Source organism: Tinamus guttatus, unplaced genomic scaffold, assembly GCF_059628265.1.
Source record: "Tinamus guttatus ecotype Peru unplaced genomic scaffold, ASM5962826v1 Tinamus_guttatus_pri_ptg000208l, whole genome shotgun sequence".
Classification (NCBI taxonomy): Eukaryota; Metazoa; Chordata; class Aves; order Tinamiformes; family Tinamidae; genus Tinamus; species Tinamus guttatus.
In genome coordinates this window covers 4268986-4290586 of record NW_028288742.1, presented here as the reverse complement: position 1 = coordinate 4290586, position 21601 = coordinate 4268986, and the positions used below count along the sequence as shown (strand labels likewise).

Below are 21601 nucleotides of genomic sequence, written 5' to 3'. Positions count from 1 at the left end.
AAGTTAATTCAAGCTTCCTATGGAAAAAAATTAATAAAACAGCAGACAATAACAGGAGACACAACCCTGACCAGCTCTTTATTGGCAGGAACTAAGCTAAGCAGCTACCATAAATAAAATGAAGGTGTTGTATTACCATACCTTAGGTAGTCAACTACAACTAGACATACGCAGGGCTCTCGAGTGAAATCAAAATAAGAAGTGTACCTCTCAAAGACTCATAAACCAGCCCCATCGTGAGTGCGTTACAGAAAAGTACATACAGGCAAGCCAGCTCCTAGTGAAATTCCGTAAATTTACAGTCCTGGCTTGCACCTGACACTACGATAAAAAATACATCTTCTAGTGTCTGCTGTCAGCTTTATTTATTTAAGTCTTGTAGTTCCCTGGGTTTGGTTCCAGTCCAAACCTGTCAGTGCTGAAGATTCATCGCTGCTGACTCAAGACAAAAACTACATAGTAGGAAGAAAGAAATAGGAAGTGCTAGTAAGAGTCAGAGGACAAATTAAAATAAATAAATATCATCCTCAAAATAACTTTATAAGGCCTCGGGAAAACAAGCTTTATAATGGAGCAATGATGGGAGAGTGACTGCTTAGAAGAACCGGATATACACTGCGTATTAGACCAGGAGTTGAGTTACGCTAACATGTAGGACGTTATGGAAGTAACTACATCACGCATAAAACAGTGGACACAAACAACATATTATAATAAAGCACCATTCATAGCAATTTTTTTGGAGAAAAAAAAAAAAGAATATTCAAGAGAGGAAGTCTGTCATTAAAGTATCTGTCCAAATGCAAGATAAAAATGGAGTTGTATTGGGGAGTTAAAAAAGGTTGGAAATATCTTCTTGAATACTAAATAAGCCAAGAGCAGACTAATTAAAAGTATCTTTTATGACTATGCCAAAATAATAACTGAGGTAAGCTAGGATTATAACTGATCTGTAACTGTAATCATTGATGGCATATTTCTAACTTTTTTCCGTTTTGGCTCTTGAGACTTGGATTTTAAGTTGGTGCAAAATTTTCAAAAAACAGTACTTGATTTTGACTTAATTCTGCTCCCATTTATTTTAATTAAAAGAGTTCTAAAATATAAAGATGCACTGCAGCATTTCTTTTCTAAAAACGGTGTAGTCATATTTTTTTAGCTCTAAATATTTAGTGATTTTTTTTTTCAGTGAAGTTCAACACAGTGCCCAAAACATGTATGAACATGGCCAGTTTCCCTTGAATCCTCATGGCTTATTACCAAAGATCTAAATTATATCAATAACTGACGATTTCATTAACCAGAACTGAAATTTACATTAATATACAAGATAAATATTTTGCATGATTCAAAGGAGCTTGCCAGTCTTCTGAAATTTTACATGATGTGTATGTTATCCCTAGCTTTGCTGTTACAGTAGCAGACAGAGGCTGTACATATCATTTAGATAAATTCCAGTTAGGCTTGCTTTATAGCTGGGAACAACTGAACAAGCATACTTTAATTCAAGTTTCCTACGTCCTCCTCCTCCTACTGAGAGGAAGAATGCTTGAATATCAAAATTGAAGTGTCCCAGCTTCTTCAGAAGCACAATTTCAAGCAAAATTGGAAAGCAATTTTTAAAGTGTACTATTCAAGCAATGGAAATCAAAACTACATGACAAAAAATGGAATTAAAAAACAACTTTCTTTTTGGATTAAATATGAAGTTTTCCATACTTGATTTCAAATTTGGATTTTGTCCCCAAAATATTTTCTTCGGGTAGAAAAAACAATTTGTTTACTGTTCAGTGTCCTTCACCTATAACTTTCTTATTAATAATTAAAAGCCAAGCTTTAAAGTTACTTAGTATTGATACACATAGTCTGTACCACATTTCCATAATCAAAGTAAAATAAAATTAACTAAAAAAACCCCAAAGGAATAGTCAATAGTAATGTGCAGGTTTATAACAACAATCACATGGAAAAATATTTACTAATTCAAGCTGCAAACAAATAATGTAAGTACATAAACAATGCCTAATATCCTACTCTCCATCTAATTTTGTTAAGTGTAACCACAACATTATCATTTAATTACAGAACAAAGTATGACAGAGATTTTCAGTTTAAGTGTTTTGAAAAATGAGGAGGAAGTAATAGTCAAATCTTTCTCTGTTACAGTCTTTGCTGCTGCCAATGAGAGAAAATTGCCAGGGTGCTTACAAAAACGTGAGATTTAAACATCTGGAAGATGCCTTCAGTTTATAACAAACATTCGTTCACATACTGGATGCACAGTCCCCTTATAGTCACTCCATAGGTGCTGCCTTAAAATTATTCTACAGTATTGATGGTTAAAAATATATCTAATGGGAAGACTAGAATTGCTTTATTAATATTTTAAAATAGTTAGGCAAAGTAGGAAATATAAAATGTCTATTCCATTATAATCAGTGCTTTTTTTCCTCCTTCACCTCAAAACGTGTTGTTTTGCTCCATGTATTCTTGAGCATGTTAAAATACACTGCTCTCTTAGAGAGATTCAGAAACAAAGAACAAATTGTGTTCTTTTGGAATTCAAGTCGTAGGAAGGAGATTGTATCACAGACGCCCAGTATAGTAGACTATACTGCTTATGCTAAAATAATCTACTTCCCACTCCCAAACCCTGCATAGAACATCAGCTAGCCTCGCACAGCCATGAAGTTCACACTACAAAAAGCAAATACCCTTCACGAAGCAGTTGATACATCAAGGCCATAATAAACGCTACATCAGAAGGCAAATCTGTCTTGACACAAATATTATTTATATAATCCAGCAGATTTTTTTTTAGCTCATCGTTTTAATGAGCAGGTTTTCCAGGATGACAATTAAATATGGATGTAACAATACTGTTTGTACACGTGCTACAGCTCACCAAATTTACAGAAACATGCTCATGAACTTTTGTCCTGTTTACTATGGTTAATGGCATATGAAAAGCATAAGGTGTCACTGGAAACAAGCACGGGAAAAGAAAGAGGCAGGGACAGACACACATCTACAGAAGAAAACAACTTGGCATCCCTTCAAAACATATAGTTCTATACTATTTTGTCTAGATCTTTAATCGTATTCTAATTCTCTGCTTTATTGAATGCAGAAAAATACACATTCAAGTTGATCAGAAATACTCTAGTGTTTTCAAACCAAAGGTACATTGCAACCTACACCTATTGCATAGGTGTATCTGAAGAAGTAGGCAACGATAATTGAGAGAATGATATAGTAGGAAAAAACATCTTTCTCACAGAAGACAGACAAATATGCAGAAGTACAGCAAATTTGCGACGAGTTAGTGAAGTCTGATACAACATAAGGAATGGTACAACTGCAAACAAAACAAAGATTGAGAATAATCCATATCTTCAAATAGCAAATGTTGCAATAATATGATCTGTTTGCAACTGAACAGTAGTGACTGACCTAGCAAGATCACTGGCATTACTGAAATCACATGAAATTAAGAAATAAAAGATGCAGCCAAAAAGCATTTTCATCTTGAGGAGGTTAAAACTGAAGAAGCCCTAGGCATCACCCATGGCGAAAAAGACCCCATCTATTGATCAACTTTCCACAGAACATCATGCTAAAGTTGGAAGCTGTCAGTCAAGGGAACTTCAAAATAAACCTACGAATGGGCCAAGACCTGTTCAGCATGAATCAACCATGGCAGATCACTGCAAGACCTAAAGATACTAGTTTCTGGATGTGACCACATTAATTATGCAAAGGCTACAAGAAGATAATTTAAGCAGCACCACAGTATGCTACAACACATCTGCAGAAAAGGTCATTTTCATACCTTTTTCAGGTGTTAGACTAAAAGTAACATTTTCAAGATAGATGGAGAACTGTGTAATATTTAGCTTCATACTGCAAAGATCTTTTCACAGAACAAAGAAGGGTGCATAACTATGCAATGAGAGTCAGGGATCTTCACATCAAACAGTTTTCAACATGCAAAGGATTTCTTCCACAGACGCTCTGTAGATGTAATATCTTATGTATGACAAGGTTCATTACATAGGAAAAGCCTTTTCCCCTCCGCCTCAAATCTTGTATCTAAACTGTGATTCAGTTACCTAAAAACAGTATTAAGGTATACATGAGTTCTAGAAATTTCTTTCACTGATTTGGTGGGTATCATGCAGAATTTATTATGGATAGCTATGAAATAAGCTTGAAATACTGCATCTGAATTTTCACCTCTTTGCAGTTGGTGTCCATTGCTGTCAAACCAATGAACATCGAACTTAACAGATCAAGTCACAGAGAGGTGCAAATTGAAAACCCAATCAACTCAAAGACTGATGACGAAAATAACAACATAACTAAAAATTCATTCAAGTGATCTTTTAAGAAACTATTTTGATCAAAAGGCCCATAAAGCATTAAGCACTGTCATTCTGGCATACTAATAAAACTGTGTTATTACAAAAATTCCTGCAGAGACTTTTTAAAAAAAAAAAAAAAAGACAACAAACATCTACAGATTATATCTATTACAATGACACCCCCTTCCCAAATGGTATCAACAACTGATTTTTTAAAATCTTGCTATATTTTTAAAAATATTAATACAATGACAGCAACACATTTAATTAACACTAGAGAACAACAGTCCAAAGAGTAAAGGTTAAATGACCTTTCTTTCCTTGGAGCTTTTTTTTTGGGGTATCATTTGCTTTATAATTAATTTTGATAACAAGAAGCAATGTGCAGCCAAAGTCAAGGTCAAGACAGAACAAGAGGAGAAGAAACATCATGCATACAAAGCTACAGTCTCAAAAAAAAAAAAAAAAGGGAGAAATCAGAGCTTTTGTAACAATTTTAGCAATTCATCTGTTTTTAATCCAACTTTACCATACTTACTTTACTTACATTGCCCTAAGAAATGATTCACTAAATCTAGTTTAAATAACTACAACTTCAGGTATACCATGAAATATCGTCAGGTTCTTCATGCACTGCCTGATTAAGCAAAAGAAAAGATACTAAAAGATAAGCTATTCTTAAGAATATGAAATGACAAAATCCTTGTAATAAATACAGCAGAAATACTTTTCACTTATAAAGAAATTCTAGAAGACTTCTCCAAGGCTGCCTTCAAAAGTCTTCCTGTTCTACTCGTTTGTTCACACATTGAGATTTTCCCCAGTATGTGGGGAAGATTCCCCCCAGTATCTGGGGAAAATCTGGGATTACGGAGTATGACCCTACAACATTTGACATTCGCTGCTTTTTGTGAATGTCAGCTGCTGTGTTTTAAATAGTAGTGGATGATGCTAAGTAACAGCAGAGATTCTTTTAAGATCACTTTGTTCAGATTCTCATTAGGTATTTTTGCGATCTATACGAATTACGACTGTGTGCTGTAAACATGGATAAACTAATTCCACAAACTCAAGGACCCATTGACTTGCGGCTCAAATGGTAATAGATTATTATTTCTAAACCATGAGTACATGAAGCTCTTGGATACTCAGGCAGCTCCTACACAGCTTTTGAATTGTATTTGTTTAAGGATGCCATTATATAAATTCTAAGTGGAAATACCAGCAAGCCAAATCACACTCACTGTGAAGGTGATTTTCAGTCCCATCATTTTAGGAAAGAGAAAAGTTGCTTTAAAAAGCTTGTCTATCTGTTAAATTGACCACCATTTCTAACTGTCAAGAAAAACTCCAATCATTAAGTTTAATGCTGAACTCCTTTAGGACAAAGACAGGAATAGGCCTTTAACAGAGATAGAACCAAATGGATTACTTTCAAACTACTTCCTTTTAGCTACCTGCTCCACCAAAAATGTTCAGAATTTTAGAGCCCTATGAAGTATTGTAGAAGACCTTCATATTTTGCAAAGGAAATTGATTTTCTGTTTTTTTTTTCCTCTTCTCTCCCCAACTCTTCCATCTCTCCACCAACAAAAGAGGACTCTCCCTTTCTCCTGCGACCATCTGAGCCAGATCCACCAAGAGGAGGAAGCAAAGCAAGGCCAAGAACATGTTCAAGAAACAGTCTGGAACATTCTACGTCCTTTCGTCTTTGTGACCAAGATTACTGATGGAAGGAAGGAACTGCAGAGATAGAGAGGCAGGCAAGTGAGAACAGCTGCCTCTTTCCCAGTGTGAAGGGAACAGAGCAGTTAACAGATTATCCAGAAGCTGCAGAAAGGCACAGTTTCTTAGCCACATAATTGGGAGGCTATTACAGGTTTCCCCAATGGTAAAGACCTCCACCACGCGGGTAACCTGGAGGGAAACACAAACATTGTTGCATGCCATATTGTTAAAAGCAGGAAGGAGTTTGCATGCTTCCTGGGAAGAGCAGAAGGAGAGGCAGGTACCAGCCAGGCCTCTGTCCTGATGGGCTCCACTCACCCTCTAAGCTGCTGCTGCTGCTCCTCCCCCTGCGAGTCCATCTCAGGCACCAGCAGCAGAGTGGGAGAAGCCCCACTGTGCAACCAGGGAAGCGGGGAGGGGAAAAGACCTACAAACAAAACAGAACCAAGTTAAACTTAAGGAAGCTGAGATTGGCCAAACTGACCGGATCCTACATTCTAAGCAAGTATAATTAAAACTCTAAAGAAAAACGAATTCCATAACCCAAGGTTAAAATTAAAGAATGTTCTTTGGCTTTCCAAAGAACTTTAAGGTTGAAAACTGACTTCCAATTTACTTTATTTATTTTTTAAATAAAATGGAAGATTTTATCCTATCAAAATTCCTAGAAATATTCTAACCAAAAGCAGCTATATAAGGAATTTACTTTAAACCTAAACCAAACTCATGAGCCACAGTCATAAATTAAGAACTTGAATAAACTGTGAGAAAGCCACAACCAATAACTTAATTTATATTTTATGAGGCTACATTTCCACAGCCTTTTCAATCTCTAGCATAGCCACAATATCTGCAATTATTTATGCCCTCTAGAATCAAACCAAAATAAAAACATAGATGCTACTCCTGAAAAGACGGGACATGGGAGAACATCAGGGGACTTTTGCTTATAAATTTATTCCCCCACTTGTTAAACTTGTAAAGTGTCAGAAAAAATAGAGTTACATTGAACAAAGTGATATTCATGCTTCCATGCTACCACAATCCGGGCCTTGAGATCTACTGACATGGAGATAAAGAAGCATGAAGTCACGGGAGTATGTTCCACAACAAGGAACATTGGATCTTTTTACTTCTATAAATACCACCTGGTTTAGATCAAATTGCAAACTTAACTATTAATATTTTCACCCCATTGCAATAAAGACCTTCAATATATCTATTGCCAATAACTACTGTTAATTACACAAGTATACAAAGCGAGTATATTTTTTTCCATGAAGAGAGACAGCTGGATAGCAAATGTTTTAATTAAATTCTAAAGTCTACATCAAAAACATTAGATGAACAACATTTTAAACACCTCTGACAATCAAAGTACATTAAAAAACAACAATCATGTTGAAGAGGCAACAGTCATAAAACCCATCAGGTCTGACACTTATACAGCTATTCAGAATTAACCTAACATTTTCTGCATGAGTAGTGCCTGCAACTGCAGAATCCCTGGAATGCAAACTGACTTATGAAACCAATTAATCTTTTTATTTCTTAATTATTTTTCAGATCTGCATACAAGCTCTTCCAGAGCTTCCTTCAAGAGAACAGGCAAAAGGAAGACATTATAACTGGGACAACCTCTAATCTATTTCAGAAGAGCAGGTGCTCTTTCAACAGCGCCAGAACCCGCTATATGGCTGGGAACCCAACTAGTCTTCAGAAGCAGGGGGGCTGCTCTGTCTGCAGCGTTCTTAGGACGCTTGAGTATAAAACTCTATAAAACCTGCATATAATTTCATTGTAAAATATGGATGTGAAACTGACTGGGAAAGAGCAAGAAGTGTCTCAGAGTCTGTTTTGATTTCAAAAAGCTCAATCCACCCTTATGAACAAGAAGTCTCATCTGTTTCTCCTAATATTTGTTCTGTGTGCATTGAATATTTTTAATACATATAAAATATATATTCTTTGGGATTAAAAATAGGTTTTAATTGGTATTTTTCAGAGTTTCCTTTAATTTAGCACTGAACCCTTACCACAATGATTTTTCCACATTTACTTAATTTTGGTAATTCCCTCTTATTTTGTCTAATAAGTGTATTAATCTCTTCTAAACTGGAGAGGACTACCATTCTTTTCCTTTTTGATATCTATTTCTTTCCTATCTCCTGTTACTCTTGTCAGTATTATATATCCACCCGCTGCACATTCTCAAAGACCAATGCAGCATGCTACACACTTGACTATTACAGTATCCTACCTTCTCTTCAAGTCCACAGTTTATACAAATCGTTTTCTTTTGCAAATGGGAACATTACATTATTCACTTTTCTGAAACCATCTATGTGAAGATACTGGCAACCAACAGACTTTCTGTTATGGCTTGTTTTAACACAACAAGGGCCAGTTCTACTTTAAAGTAAGTCTTTAGATGCTTGTTTTATACTTTTTGCCATCCCATCACTAGTTCTGCAAGACAATTCAACATACAGCCCTGCCATTCCTGATTTTAAGTACAACACAGATGCATTTATCTGTATTTTTCCTTGAAATCCAGCTGAAAGCGTCATGGTGATTTCTCAAGAGTTTTAAAGTGAAACGTGGATTGTGTTAAAAGACTACATAGAGAAAAACCAACAAAATCAGACACTATCAAAATTCTCTGGCTTTGCCACAAATTCAAATGATGAAATTAACTATTGCTATTTACAATTTCTCTTTGAAATCCTGTTTTGATTACTTATAACTGACCATCTAAGACCTTTAGCCTGTAATTCTTCATATACCAGTGCCAGACCAGGCTTTACAGTTAAGAAAAACAGTCCACCACATTAGAGCAGTATTAACCTGTATTCTGACAAGGAAATTAGAGCAAAGAGGCAATACTGGCATTTTTGCCATGGCTGAAAGCAAGCTGGTCTAATTAATTCTACTTTCCCAGAGATAACAGAATTTCAAACATACGAAGAAGCTTCCAAAGGGGGGCGAAGGGGGAAGGTGGAAAGAGACTAAAGGCAGTATCTGATCATTGCCATTAACTAGGGACCTGAAACCAGAAAACTAGCTGATTTCTTCTATCAATACTGTTATACTGTTTTGTTTTTTTAAACAGTTGGCAGACAATCAGCATTACACATGTAGCTGGGGAGTAGCTACTACACATCTTTACTTGGTGATGGCGCCATAAAAGGTACAGAAAGAGTTGTGAAAATGTAACATAAAGCAAATCTTCAGGGAAAAAAACAAGCTTGCATAATAACAGAGAGCAAGAAAGAGACCCTCACAGTTTTACTGCCTGTATTTATTTGCAATAAATTAGTGCAGTGTCTAAATTAGGAATCCAGTTTCCTCACTCATGCTGACGTGAGGCAGTGGACAAGAGTGGGTATATGCGACAAGCATTTCAGACCTCTGGTAGCCTCAATCCTCTCACTCAGCTTCCCCCTCTTTTCTTTATAGCTACAGATTCAATGACTCTGGACTTTGGATGCATTAAAATGGCACAATATATCAAAATTCCACTGACAATAAAGCTTATCTAACCCTAGTAGTCCCATAAAAATCTTTAAAACTTCACTAGAATAGGAGCGTCATGGCATTTTATTATCTATACCACTGAGTTACAGGATATTACTAACTATAGTATTAAGTTACAGTTTAAATGGAAAGATAGAATTGAAAATATCAGTCTATATTTCAGGAAAGGTAGGAGGATAAATACAAACATTTACAAGTGTGAGGCTTCTTTCCTTAGAGCAAAGACATGGAAATAGAAGAATAAGATGCAAGAACAGAATACTTTAGAAAGAAAAAATTAGCCTTGCAAGCAATCTCTACAGTAATACACAATGTAAGAATGAATAGTAATTTACATTTAGCGACATGGGAAGAAAGAGGAAGTAGAACTATTAATACTGCAATTGTGTTAAAATGCATGATAATTATTTTGTAAAAATATATTTCTCTCCAGTACTATGATACTGAGGTATTGTTAATGAAATTACCATTTTCTAAATTCTAAAATCTTGATTTATGATTGTCCCATCTGAATTGGGTGATATTTCTACTAATTCTTTGAAGCACACAAAGCCCTTGAGGTTTTATAGTACAAGTAGACTGGCATTAAAATCCAGTCCAATTCAAGGAGATAAAGAAAAGGATGATCCAGACCTTCCTGTCTTATATCCCATTATTATAGACCCCCCAAATCTTATAGAGTAAACAAAGCATTATTTTCACCAATCAATAGAAACTACATGTTGCCTTCACCGAAAACCTACACAAAAGTCTATACTTGTGGAAAAGGGCAGAAAAATCTCGGTTTTCATGGCAATCAGGCATATTCAAGAAAACTCACTTTTTTTTCCATAAAATAATGTCAGCAGACTCCTGTGCAACGGTGGTGTGCATTGTGAATGCGCTGCCATGCGCTGAAGGTTTGCTTGCAGCATATACTGTGCTTTTAAAGGTTCACAAGCAGAACTTGTGTCAGGAAGATACAAAGGGACAGACAGGTACAGACTCCAACCTCAAACCTTGAAAATTCAAGCCATTGTGCTTTACTGTATATGTATTACTACATTAAAAAAAAATAAAGCAAACAAACACCCATTATAGACTGAGATACAGCTAGGTTCTATTCTAAAAGTCTCATTTACCATTACAAAAGCCTTTTATTTATTTTTAAAATGTAGCATTATTTTAAAAATGTAGCACTATCTGTTTCATTCCTCTACCCTTTTACACTGCATTCAAGTAGACTTTCAAATCTGACATATGGGTCACTGAACTGTTTTTATAGCAGGACGAAGAATCAGTATTGCATAAACTGATCTATATATAACACACGAATGATAATGTTTCACCAGGAAGACATTGAGGCTATTGTATCCACTAAAGCTTGAGAATCTTTTTCAGAAGGATACCCAGATACAGAGTTTGAAGCTGTATTTTGTAGAAAAATCTGCAGCATAATCTTAGCATTCACTAGAATTTTTCTGACTTTTAGCTTGAGATTTAGCTAGATCTCTGCTACACCTTCACATTCAAAATTCATATCCCTTCTGTACATAGGAAATTTTTTCTCCTTGCATGGAATTATAGGAAAAATAATCAATAAGCTATCTCCTTGCACATTAAACACACAGAATTTACCATAGAATATAATCTTTCAGATTTTTTTTTAAAAAGAAAAAAGCAAATTGAGTAAACTTTTCACTGAAGCAAAATGAATTCACAATATTGAAGGCAGCTACATATTTTAAGTCAAAAGAATAAAACTAAATGAAGCATGCAGATCTAACAGGAGCATCTTACACAAGGGAGTTCAGCCCCTCTCCCCCAAAAGAACCTATGCCTCGCATTAATCCATGGTTGATCACTGATTAATATTAAAGTAGCATAATTATTCCAAATAAGTTGGCTTTGTCTTGCAATCTAAAGAAAAAAAAATGGAGGAAGTGATGATGAGAAAAGCAAAGCTGAGGGACAAATGGAGCTTTAAGACGCTCTCTTTCCCAAAACGAGGTGCCATGCTCAGTTCTGGAGACCGATACACAGCATCACTACTCCCAGACACTTATTAAGATCTAAGATACCAACCACAAATGCTACACTTCCATCACTAGCCTTCATGCTAACCTACTTCCTCCACAGATTCTTGGTACTTACATGCTTGTTGGTATTCATTTTTTATTTACATTATAAATCAGAGAGAAATCATATTTTTGTTTTGCATTTATGTGTTTCCTAAGCCAGGCACACATTATGGTAATGTCACAAAAAAATAAAAATAAAACAGCCTATCCGTATTACCAGTCACACAGATCAATCTACTTAACTGCTATACTTGATTACTGCAACTCACAACAAGGAATAAATACCCATTATTTAACATATACTGTGAATAAAACAAAGTAAATGAGGTATTCATGAGCATGTAATTGCAGTACAGCATTATGCTGACAACATAATGCTAACATCATTACCTTCCAAAATTCAAGGTCTGTCTTAGGAACAGCAATGGTTAAGAAAAGAAAAATGCGTGTCTAGTCATATCTGCTGAATTTTGATAAAAATGAACCTGTCAACCCAAAGCACCTGGTATGCATTTTAATACACTATTATAGCAGAGGAGGAGAAAGATCAGGGTGGATGACTATGTGAGACGTACAGAGCATAAAATCATCAGCATAAGAGAGTGCAAGAGGGGCCTCAAGTTTAGCTACCACAGGGAAAATTCAAGTTTTGGCTGAAAAGTATGTTTTTTAAATTGAAATACTACATACAAAACTGAAGAGGGACACAATTATTAAGTTTTTAAGGAAAAAAAATCTAAATACAAGAAGTTGTGATTTTAATTTATTTTATTATTATTATTATTTTAAGATTTAGGTTTTTCACCGTTGCTTTGGTAATACTGGCTGTACCACCCTTCATTATTAACTCTCTTTTCATCTTTGGATGTCAGCCAGTGCTCAGAACAGCAGCTGGTGACACTCTCAAGTCATACCTCCTATGGCTCACCACAAACCATCCTATGGTGGGCCGTAAGACGTTAAAATGCTGTGGGGCTACCACAGCAATCGCGGACAGACCATGAGTTAAGGGGGAGTTTTCCTGCCAATTTTGCATATAAACCTGTGTTAGGGAAAGCAGGGACAACATTAGCCCATCATGTGCTACAGTGGTGCAACACCCAAGACAGGTTTTCTGGAACCCTTGCAATGCACCCTACTCATGGGTGTAACGTTGGCACTCAAGCCTTAGGCATGTTTTTCTTAGGTTGGCTAAGCAGCCACAAGGAAGTCTGCCCATTTGCCTTGTGCAGCCAGGTGAGATTTTATTAAATTCCTCTTTCCCCTGGAAGCAACTAACCATACCTGGCCTGGAGAAGCTACTGTAGCATCAGGAAGAGGTGGCAGGTGGACAGAGCCACTGCAAGCCAAGATCCTTACACCCAGGAGACTCCTGAGAAAGCAGAGAACAGATCAGCAGGCAAGCCACAGCTGTGAGGAAGATGACAGGATTTTCCCAGAGCCCAAGCAGGCACTTAGTAATGTTTGCTGCAACTCAGCCTGTAAAAACTGCCTGGTTGGAAAGCAAAACTGAGGAGAAGGAACATTCTGCAACAACAGAACAGATAGTTTCAATTTTTAAACCATTAGGAATAACATCCTGTCAAGCAGATGAGTTTCCAAGGTACATGGGTTGACTTACTTAGGACTACAAAATACTAACATAAATAACCGACCTTAAAAAAAAAAAAAAAAAAGAGGAAAAGAAACAAACAACAAAAACAAACAAAAAAAACCCAAAACAAACAAACAACCCCCCCCTCCCCCAAACAAACAAAAAAACATACTTAGGTATTTTGGGAGACTTATGGTAAGCAGGACAGTTTAGCCTCAAGGTATCCAAACCAGTCAAGCCATCACAAGTATTAAGAACAAACACACACACATGCAAATTCCTCCTTTTTCCAAAACATGAAAATTATTCTAAAGAAAAACTGATGCTATATACAACTAATTCTTTATTCAACATTCTCACCTCAATTATATATCCAGAAATCAACTAGATTGAGTATTTGTTTTGGTCTTAAGAGTAAGATCCCAATTTAAACTTAAAAGTTTCTGCTGAAAGAAGAAGGAAGATTTCTATGGTTTAAGATGTGCACTGCATTCCAATACTCTCACTGGTCAGTCCTTCCACATTTACTGCCTTGCTATTAGCCTTTTAAGTAAAATCTGACTAAAATTAAGCAGCTTATTTTTAGCTGGAGGTCAGAGTGAATGGTATCTTCTGGTTTAAACTATGGGAATTTAGTGTATGGAAATGCTTCAGCCTAATGACAAAATTCAGAAGAATTCTACATATTAAAATTAAAATTTTCTCTAATCGCTAATCACCTCAGATGTTCTACCTCACTGCTAAAAACACTTCTCCTCTCATTCCTATCTTTAAAAAAAAAATCAGAACCTAAAAATTTCAAAATGACTTTAAGATGATGAAATCTCCAGTAAAAAGAGTAGCTCTTCTTAAGAAATCAATGAATGCAAAATTTATAGTCATCGAACAACACAATTTTAATATGAATAGCAAATTTTAAGGACACAATTTAATAAAAATAAATTCTTTAAAAAGCATCAAATTCCCTGAATGCTGCATTTTCCAAAATGTTCTTCCACCACAAGTCACTGATAGATCAGGCTAGGTTACAACCCAAGTCAAAAATTTAAGAGGTATAAACTATTCCTTTTCATCCTAGATACATGATACCTGAATTTACACATGCTTGTTTCATTTATCACCATAATCCTGAATCTTAGAAAGGAGAAAAAGGTTTATTGAGATTTGCTTAACGTGATCATCCTCCAATTCTGGTTCAGTAGTAGGTTCCAAGAGAGTTACAACCCCAAAACACTTAAAATCAAAACAAATAAACAACAACAACAAAAAAAAAACCCACAAAAGCTAAAGAGCTAAATCAGCCTACTGGGTATCAGCTCAGTATCAGCTGCGTAATCAGTTGTGAGTACTACAGCACCTCTGAATCCCTCCTAAATGGAAAGCAGGAGAAGTTTCACTGGACTAGTAGGCACCTATATGATAGGAGTGTTATATTGCTGCAGCATGAGATACACAAGATACACAAGAGATACTGCAAGCATCACAGACTTCTCTCCCACGTTAAACTCAGTTTAAATAAGGTAGTACAAGAAAATCAGCATCTTCAACAATCATATTGTCCTAAAACACCAAAACCAAGCCCCTACATCAAGAAGTTTGAAACTGCTGAAATTTGCATATGCAACAGAAGTTACTACAAGAGTAGGAATTTGTAAGTAGGAATGAAATGGCATTGCAACAATTACGAGCTATCGGAAGTCAGATTTCCACTTGTGAATACCTCAGCACTAACAGACGTAGGGTATACATACTTGACGTGGGAAAAACTGAAAATGGAAGGAATATGAGAAAGATGATTCTCTGCAGAGTCTGAGATCACTTACTCCCACTCTAATATGTGGTGGGTATTTGAACAGATAATCAGGTTATAAAGCTACAATGCGTTCTTGCAGCTGTATGTAGCCTTTCACCTATTCAATTGACCATTAGATGATCACAGTTATTTTTTTCCAATAATTCTTTCAACTTTCTCTTTTGTTCCTACCTAAAGTATCAGACACAATGGATGCAAAACTTCTGTGAAAAGCTTGTTATATATTTCTAGTTTTTCTGGATACCTATAAAATATTTTACTTCCTGCACAATTTTCAATTGACAATCACATGGAAGATTCAAAGCATACCTTATTAATTACCACTTCATATGATTTATTACCACTAACATCACAAAAAGTCACTCTGTTAATGTTACACAATATCCCAATGAGCATCTACTCCTACATTTAACATTACAGCTTTTAGTATTAACATTGACTATCCTTAAGCTGCTTTCCAATTCATGTATTTCAGTTTTAGATATACTTTTTATATCTACTTAATTACATTAGCAATCATTTAAAGTAGGCTTATCCCTCCCATATTTCTCAAGAACAAGGTGAATAATTGATGAAACTAAGAATATATCAAACTTGGTAAACACAGTCAGCCTTCTTGTCACTCCTTTCCTCTCTTGCTTAACATTGTACAACACACAACGCACTTACAAAACTTCTACCATCATTCTAATACAAAAACAACTTTATGTTATATTGTTGTTTTAAATTACAGCCAACACAGTCATGAAGAGGCTACAAATCAGTGAGTCAATGCAGAATATCTACAACACAAAAATTCCTTTCCCCAAAAGTACAGATGAGGCAGGAAATCTATCTCTACAAGAGAACCTCAGAGATGCTTCTTACCAGAAGCTTCTGCCAAGGAATGGCCCTTGGGAAGAACTGCTTTGCCCGGCAGGTCCACGCTCAAGGTAAATTTCTGCCTTCATTTTGTAAGGCCTGTGTCCTACACATAATGTCGATGTTAAACATTCTGCATGCTTAAATTTACTAGGAAAATGTAGTAACAGACTTTAAATTATTGACAGTTATTGCTGACATTATTGACATCATTTTTCTTTTGTACATTGTCATTGCTGTACTGTATTAAATTTAGTTTCTCTTCGTCTCAAAAAAAACCCAAAACAACAACCACAAAAAACACGAATAAATTAACCTGGGAATGTTAATAGTAAATAATGCCAAAACTCATCATCTGAGCATACATTTCTTGAAGATTTGTATATAGACTTCATCAAATGCTGGTTTTCTAAAGCTTTCCTATTATATTTTTGTGTGCACCTTCAGGAAAGAAAGTAGCACTTAAAACCTTGGAAACCAAAGCAGATAAGCATGCTTTTCTCTAAGGTTTTAATGCCGATGATTAACCCCATTGCTGCAAACTAATTCTGAAACTTTGCTGTCCTTATAAAAAGGGTCAAGTTTATCTTAGCCTGCAGAGTTACATTCAAGATACAATAGCCCAAGCCTGTGAACAGCAAAGCAATAAACCCAAGCTTTCCCAGATGCTTCCTGAATGGGGAACCCCAGCTGAGCTCCAATTCAAAATAATGTGTACAGAGGCAGAGTTGGGCTCCTCAGAATAGATACAGACGCAGTGCCCAGGCAAACAGGGATGGAATCGGAAAGAACAAAGTTTGGCTGGAGTTGAAACTGAGCACTGGCTGGCATCCAAGGATGAAGAGAGAGTTAATAATGCAGCAAAAGCTGCAAGAAAGGCTTCTGCAGGCTACACTTGAAGCAAAGAGAAGATTAAGGAAAACAAGGGTAGACTGCCCAGGGGACAGGGGTGCTTGTAATTACAAGACACAGAAAAGGTTAAGGGACTCTGTCTTCTCTGCTTTGATCCTTCACTGTGAGGCCTACTATTGGGCCTCCTGGGTTGTGAAGGCTTCCATGAACTGGCTGTATTAGTAAGAACATAGCCAGTAGGTGGGAGAAAATGATTACTCCTCTCTCTCTGGGACTTGAGATACTACACATGGAGTACCATGCACAGTTTGGGGATCCTCAGTACAAGACTAACACACCGGAGCAAGTCCAAAAGAGCCACAGAGATGAGCTGTGGTTGGAGCACAGAGCAAGTAAAAGCAAAGAGAAACGGTTTTATTCAGCCTTAGGAGGAAGGCTGAATTGGATCAACTTGTCTTCAACAGCTTACAGAGAAGGGAGAACCAGACCATCTCAGAGGCGAACAGTAGAAAGGCAAGAAGCAGCAGGGTCACAGCATAGCATGCTTCAATTAGGTACAAGGAAAACATTCTTTGCAGCAGGATGGGTGCTCAAATACCTGCCTGGAAAGCAGCCTGAGACTTTTACATTTAAAAATGAATTACATAATTTGCCTTTTTTTAAAAAACAAAACAAAACAAAAAACAATCCTTTTGGTTAGGTGCCAGAATGTCCTCAAACAAAATGCTCTTTCAGCTCAACGTACAAGTTACAGTGGGCATTTCTGGCTTCTTATGAGGTTGGTTGCCTGCTTCATTACAGAATATTTGAGAGTTTTTCTTCTTTATTTCAAATTGCAGTATTACTTTTTATGGCATACCACTCTACTGTTTCAGTGTCTTTTCTGAAAACCTCTTCCTTTCCAGAAGCTTTTAGTAATTGACAAGTAGTCTTGTTCTCCCTCACTCCTGGTATGATCTACATATCTAAAATGATTTCTGATCTTGGAGAATTTTCGCTTTATGGTATATGTATAATTTATAACAACTATAATTAACTACAACCAGTTAAAAGCCCTTGATTGACATTATTAATCAGACAATTATTTCCTTAGAGTATCAGTAACTGCGACTACACATCAGGTGATATACCATTTCCTAGCTAATGTCTTTTGTTCATCTCTGTATGGGAGATCTCACAAAACCAAAAGCCATCCATCAAATCCACAGATAGTTCCTTTGAGAAAGAAAGGTCATCCATTGCCAGAAGGAGGAAATATAGCATTAATTTTTTTTCCCCTGAAAGAAATGGGAACAGTAGAATGAGAAAGAAAAACTACACAAAAGCCTGCAGGAATATCATCATTACATTTTACTGAACATTTGTGATATGTGTTGGAAGAAGGAGGTTGCTGATTAAGGAGACAGTATTTTTTAATAGAGCTAAAGTAATGCAGATGAGCTGCCTCTGTCTTGCACTGATTTTACTTGCTCCTCCTTCTAACTGATCATCATGCTTCTTGTTCCCCGTTAGAAGTCACAGGAGAGTATGGGTCCTATTTATATGCGTTACAGGAGACAACAAGCCATTTCCACCAAGCACGACTACGGGACAACCTGCCAGTAGATTCAGTGGGACAGACAGGCTGTGCAGCTTGCAACAAGCTAAGGGCTAAAGGCATATATGTCATAAGCCCACCATTTATTTGACAGGTACAGTCGAAGTTTGTTCTTCCAAGGATTTGGGAGTTTATAGAAGTAGATCACTTACTATCGGAACAACTCCAAAATTAAGATGAGAGTTTCTTAATATTAATGTATTATTTTCCTTGCAACCCCTGTAACCTTGCTAAGGGAATTTCCCATTAAAATCAACTATGGGATAACTGTATTTCTCTCTAGACTCTGGCGAACCTGGCCTTTTCACTTCATCTGTTTATGTTTTTACAGATATTAAGATATATGAACACTCAGCCTTCCTAAGCTGCAAAGAGATCCATAAATTGTTTGTCAGATGAAGACATTGAAGCAAAAAGATTATGTTTTGCAAACAGCAGTCTCTAACATTTATGGAGAAACTAATATTCTGTTTTCTGAGCTGCTCAACATCTTGACCACACTCCAAAAGTCCAGAGCTGAAAAAAGGAAAGTCTGATTGACCATTAAGACAATTATTTCAAAGCAGTAAGATAGAAATCCATCATAACACAATTATTTTGCCAAACTTAACTCTAGGATAATAAACACAAAGTATTAAATTCTGAATTAATTAAATAAATACTTTTAAAGAAAGAATTACAAAGACAAGGTTTTCATGTAATTAAAGGTCAAAGGAAAAACCTGTCATACGCAAAGATTCCATTATGTTAACATGACAGATATCTCTCATCCTCCAGCATTTCTGATACTTAATAGAGTACTGTTGAAAGATAGGAGGGATAGCAGTTTAGTTTAATAATGAAACCTTCTTATTTAGCTAGCTTATACAAAGAAACCTGGAATATCCCAGGTCCTAAGGTAAAGGCATGTGATAACTTCGCACCCATGCTTTGCACCAATGCTTTGCTTGGAGTGCCTTTTGAATACTATGCAGAATTCACACGTAAAGCGAATTTCCTTGTCAGTGCTGAGGTTTAATAGTACTTAACTCCATCCGTTCAAGGCTTTCTGAAGACTTTCATAGTAGCTATGCAAATTTACTCCAACTTACTGTTACTCTGAAAGATGATTTTGCCATTAAACTCTTAAAACATATTTTAAGGCTTGCACAGTAACTACGACTGAATTTATTTCTGTGTACTACCATTGCCTTCAGAGATATTATTAAAGTTAGTAACACATGACCAGGGTGGTTCTTGAAACCCTTACAGTCAATCTTTAGTGCTCACCTTAACACAGTGATCAAAGGTGTGTACTTTCCATTGAAAATAAAAATTGAAAAACACCTTTAATGTTGATGCTGTTGATGATGTAAAACTATTAGTTTGCATCATACAAACTAGCTTCCTATTCTGCAAGAGCACATACAAGGTGAGAGACTGAATTTAAGTGGTACCACTCAGGTTTCCTGCATGTGGACAGACAGTACAGGTGTCTGCTACCAATGTTACCACTGTTTCACACTTCTCTACCTGTGAACAGAAACGAATGCTCTATACAGACTAGACTGACACCAGCATGTCCTCCTCAAGCCTATCACCTCACCATCCGGCAACCTTAAAGATAATTAAGAAGTTTTGGGATGGAACACATTACCCCGCATATGTATCAGAAGCAGTTAACAAATAAGTATTTTATATGTTGTCAGTATAAAACATCAGAATACTATGCAGTCAAACGGCATAAAATTTTGAAATGCTTTTATTCCTTTTAGAAGGAAAAAAATGTCCTTTCACTGACAAAATCAGATTAGCTTTTGTCGATGGTGATCTTTCTGTTCTTAAGAAACTGTATAAAACCATATTTGAGCTCTTCAGATCCAAAGACTGGCCAGAAATCAAACTCACAGGATTTTGAAGCCTCCCATGTTCAAAGGGCCCTTAGCACCATTATTACTGGAACAGCTATTCTTAACTACTCTGATCCCCTCAGAGTTTAAGATCTATGCTATGTATAAAGCTCCCTCCAGAGCTCTAGAAACAGACGTATTTTCTTTTTTCCTTCTTTTTTCCTTTTTTTTTCCCCCCCTTTTTTTTCTCCCTTCATAACCACCACCATATTACATATCTTTGAGGACTTTCACAGAAGGGGAGGAGGAGTGTTACTCACCAGCAATTCTGTTTACTGCAGTCTTCCTCTTCCTACAACAGAGTTCTTAACTCTAAGTGTTATGTCTCCACCTACCAGGAAGCAAAACAATTGTCAATCAAGGTCATTATAGATGTACCAGCCTGTCCACTTCCATCTCAGTTACATTTCTATAGCATAGAGCTAGCCTAAGCTGTACATGAGAATCTGGAAGACAAACTTCATCACCAAACTGTATCGAAGAAAGAACAAGAGGAAAGCGCTGGCTTGAGGCATTAGGAAGCTGGACAGAGGAGGTGGCTTGTCAATAATTTCTTTCTCACCTGCCACACATTTCTTAAATAGAAGCTTCTGCTAAAGAAAATCAGAAAGAAAAGGCAGACTGCTAAGGAACCAGAGACAAAATGCATGCTCAAGGCATGCCTCCAAAACTGTGCAATCTAAATGCTGGTAGAACATCCAAAATTTAGTGTGGCATGGCTAGTTATGCAAGAGTGGGACTTCGCTCCTACTATAGATCCTTATTTTTTCTACTACACTGATAAAACAAGTGTTCATTAGGCCAAACAACTACAAGCATTTGTGGTATCTAGTTTGGCTGGCTGCTACGCTTTGAAGGCTACAGACTTACAATTCTCCACTGCTGCAACTCCCAGAAAGACAACTTCATAAAGAATCTATGCACATAAATCTTCCATCTTCAGCTATTTTGTCTGTGCCTTAGTTGCATTACATGCCCATTAAAAAAGATGCAAGCACGTACAGGTTATGCTTACCTACTGCCTTATCTGGGTTTTTCAAAAGTATCTTAATCTAATTTTTGTAGAGAGGGGAAAACACACCTATTCTTGGTCTCTGAAGGGGAGGGAGACCAAAGTCTGTTGACTAGCACAACCCTGAATCTGTATTGCCTGGACTGTATGAGCTCATATATAAGACAATTTGCCAGTTTAAAATGCGGACACCTCACAAAGTAGTCGTAAGATTTTGTACCTGTAAAGTGCCTTTTCTAAGTATTACAATTGTTTTATCTAAAAATCTGTTTTTCATTTTGAGATAAGTGATAA

General features: G+C 36.4%; 1 protein-coding gene and 1 long non-coding RNA gene across 2 annotated transcripts in view; both read right to left on the bottom strand.

Annotated features, from left to right (window-relative positions):
* The window catches only part of CRIM1 (cysteine rich transmembrane BMP regulator 1), a 171288-nt gene that overhangs the window by 111364 nt on the left and 38323 nt on the right, over positions 1-21601 (bottom strand). The gene's annotated exons all lie outside the window — the stretch shown is intronic.
* LOC148594749 (uncharacterized) lies at positions 6423-20874 on the bottom strand. Its single transcript, XR_015913330.1, has 2 exons — positions 20556-20874; positions 6423-6519 (listed from the first exon to the last, which is right to left on the bottom strand). It is a non-coding gene; the product is annotated as an uncharacterized LOC148594749 (long non-coding RNA).